At 47.1% G+C, this 3,634-nt stretch overlaps 1 long non-coding RNA gene across 1 annotated transcript in view; it reads left to right on the forward strand.

The window, feature by feature from the left end:
* The window catches only part of LOC106150342, a 5,698-nt gene extending 2,642 nt beyond the window's left edge, over nt 1-3,056 (forward strand). Inside the window, exons 2-3 of the long non-coding RNA XR_001237103.1 lie at nt 154-220; nt 2,873-3,056. This is a non-coding gene — a long non-coding RNA (uncharacterized LOC106150342). The remainder of the gene's footprint in view (nt 1-153; nt 221-2,872) is intronic.
* The last annotated feature ends 578 nt before the right edge of the window (nt 3,057-3,634 follow it).

Genomic DNA, 3,634 nt, shown 5'->3' on the forward strand with positions numbered 1-3,634 from the left:
TTTTTGGTTTTTCTCCGGTACCGGGAACCGAACTCACGACCTTGCGCTTGCCAGGCAGGCGCTTTGCCGCTGAGCTAAATCCCCAGCCCCTAGGATGAGGCTTTGTTCCTTGCACATTTCACACGTATTTTTCTTTCTATTTCTTTTATTCAGGTATCAGGATGCTGTCCTTATTTTCTCTCCCCCAGGCCCACCATGACTTTGGCACAGTCCAGCAGAGGTAAGGCTACTCCATTAGTCTTTCATAGCTTAGCATGATTTTTTCATAGACTGAAACAATTGGTATTTGATTTTAATTTCTATTAGTACATATTTGCGATATATAATGATTACATTCACTGCGGGGAGTTATATGACTTTATATCTCAATGTTACCTCTTCCAGACAGGAATTTGCATTTCAGCTGTATTTGTACAACAGAAAGGTTTGTCTTCAACAAAATGATTCTTAATTTTAATGAAGTATTACGTATCAATTTTTTTCTTTCCTGGATGATGCTTGTGGTGTTATAAAATCATTGTCATCCTTAAAATCTCCTAGAGTTTTTCCTATGTGATCCTCCTAGAGTTGTATAGCTTTGCATTTTACATTTAGTTCTGAGATATACTCTGTGCCTGGGTTCATTTTTGTGAATGTCCACTTAAAGGATTTTTTAAATTTTTTAAATGTTTTGGTACTGGGAATTGAACTCAGGACCTTGTGCTTGCCAGGCAGGCATTTGTGCCACTGAACTATATCCCCGGCCCACTTAAAGGATTTTAAAGCATCACTCTGATGGGAAAATTTTGTAACATGAAGTGTTTTCCTCCTTTACTAATGTTCCATTTCCCTGACAGTGAAATTCTACTATTAAAGACTTTCAAGGGAGAATGACACAGTTGCTAACAGAGAGCCATGCGCAGTAGGGAGAGGAGAGTCGGAGACCTCCTCCACCACTTCAGCTGTGTTTCTTCCCCTGACGGCTGGCAGTAGGACGGGGTTACAGAGCCCCTGCTTTCCCTGGGCTGGATGTGTCGAATGGTTTCTTATTTTAAGGCAACTATTATGGCTTGGATAAATGTCCCTCAAAGTTCCATGTATTACATGGAACCAGAAGAGATCCAGAATAGCAAAAGCACTCTTGGGCGACAGATACAAAGCAGGAGACATCGCAATCCTGGATGTCAAGTTCTACTGCAAAACTACAGCAATAAAAGCATGATATAGGCACAAAAACAGACATGTGGATCACCGGAACAGAGCAGAGAATGCAGGAAGAGCTCCGGGCACATTCAGCCATCTGATCCTGACAAAGAGGCCAAAGACATACGCTGGAGGAAAGGTAGCTTATTTAACAAATAGTGCTGAGAAAACGGGCTATCCACCTGCAAAAGGTTGATTCTAGATCCATATGTCTTATTGTATGTTAAACTAAAATCAAAATGGGTTAGAGATCTAAATATTAAAACAAAGCACTTAACATGCTGGAAGATAAAATAGGCAGAACTCTTGAAGACATAGACATAGGCAATGACCTCCTGAACAGAACTCCAATTGCATAAGAAATAACATCAGGAAACAACCAATTCCTTGACCTGCAATAAGGCCAGCAATAAGACCACTAGCTCATAGGCATCCTTTCCCTGTGTGAGGGGGACCCAGCAGCCTTCCCATCGCTGGCCCCAGTCAGTAGTGTCCGGAACCGTGTGATCTCTGCCGCTAGGCGGTTGTTCGGTTCCTGGTTGTGGGCGCTGAGCTCCTGGTTCTCGCGCTGGCACTGCCGCAGGGCCTGCCGCTCAGCCTGCAGAGCCTGGGCCAGGTGGGTATTCTGCAGGCACTTCTGCGAGTACTGCTCTGAGAGGACCTCCAGTTCGCGCTGCAGGTCAAGGAATCAGAAATACAGTATCTGAAACAGGAGATCAGCTCTCTCAAGGATGAGTCCAGACAGCACTACAGGACAAAAAGTATGCTAGTGACAAATGCAAAGACATTTACACAGAGCTCAGCATCGCGAAGGCCACGGCAGACTGATACCAGCAGGTGGGAAGAGCAGCTGAAAGCGGCTACAGAAGCACTGGGGGAAAAGTCTCCCACAGCACTGCTGTGACAGGATGTGACATAATGAACTCTAAAAGCAATACTGACTTTCTGAAGAAAGACAGATCCTGTGTCGGAAATATCAGGTCCAAGAGTCTGAGGGAAGGCCTGACGGTGCAGGAACGGCTGAAGCTCCTTGAATCCAGGGACCTGAAGAAAGACTTGCTATGTCCCGTGCCAGTCAACACACGCTTCCTGGCTGGTGACCGCATAACCTGAGCGCGGCTTCTTGTCTGTACTTCTTTTATCATTGTTGTTACTGTCGTTAACTGTGGGTATGGATACACGAGAGACTGGTGTGTGGGTGTCCGCACCATTCCGACTTCCTGTCGTGTTTATCACCACTTTCTTCACGTGGTTTTCTGAGACTGGTCAGGCCCCAGCAGTGGGGTGGTGAGCACCACCCACATCCGAGTAGAGCCCTTCTCGACGTCCACCGCACTCACTGTCAGTATTCAGGCGCAGCAGCCTATCAGTAAGCTAGCCCCGTCTCAGAGTGCGGTGTGGAGGTCTGGCCCGCGCTCCAGCTCTGCTGCTCCCAGCGCGGCACCACCAGGCGGGCACGGCCCCTGTTGGTCAGAGAAGAGCCACCTTGATGTCCTGATTTGACCTGTGCCACGGTGCAGGCAATTTGCCGGCCTGGGTGCTGGAGGGGACAGCGACCCAGATGGGTGTGCAGCCTGTGAGCACTGCCTTTTGACCTGGGAGGAGGGCGGCATTTTGTATTTGCTCCACTAATGCAGCTTAGAACCACGTCCTAAATAATCCTGGCTAACTTTCTTTTTTTTTTTTACAGTACCGGGGATCGAACTCACAACCTTGTGCTTGCTAGGCAGACGCTTATGCCACTGAGCTATATCCCCAGCCCTCCTGGCTAACTTTTACAACCTAGAAAATATGGAAAGCAACCATTCCTATTTTTGTTTGTTTTTTTTTGAATCTTGCATACCCCCCAAAAAATCCAAAATAAAAGACCTAGTCAAACAATAAGCAACCAAAATGAATAGACTCCTCTCAAAAGAAGTACAAATAGCCACTAAATACCTGCAAAAATGTTCAACATTTCTGGCCGTGATGGCTGATGGATTGTGTCGACGTGAGTAAGAGAAGCTTAACTCAATCGGCTCAGCAGCTGCACCCTCTAGGGTGTGGAGGACCACCCGCGCTGGCTCGGCACCTGGATGTGTGAAGGGGAAATGAAGGGTAGATCTGGTTGTGTTTCTTCTGAGGAGCTCCAGTCTTCGCCTTCACCTTGGATGTCATCTGCTGGCTTCCAGCGCAGATTCTTTCCCCTGGGGCTCAGACCCTTAGCCTTCTGGTGCGGACTCTTCAGCCTTTCATCGCAGACCCATAGGCCTCCTGACGCAGACTCACAGTGAGCTCCAGACCTTTGACTGAATTCTTCGGTCTCTGGTGTGTAGACACCCTTTGCCCTCACCCACATCCAACTCTGTGGGAGACCATCATAAGCCTGTCTTGTAAATTCTTACACATTTGTGTGTCTTGTGTTAAATCTGTTTCTTTAGTAAACACTGACTGGTACACTGGCCATTAGAGA

The sequence above is a fragment of the Chinchilla lanigera genome, unplaced genomic scaffold (assembly GCF_000276665.1).
Source record: "Chinchilla lanigera isolate Chin_1 unplaced genomic scaffold, ChiLan1.0 scaffold00071, whole genome shotgun sequence".
Taxonomy (NCBI): Eukaryota; Metazoa; Chordata; class Mammalia; order Rodentia; family Chinchillidae; genus Chinchilla; species Chinchilla lanigera.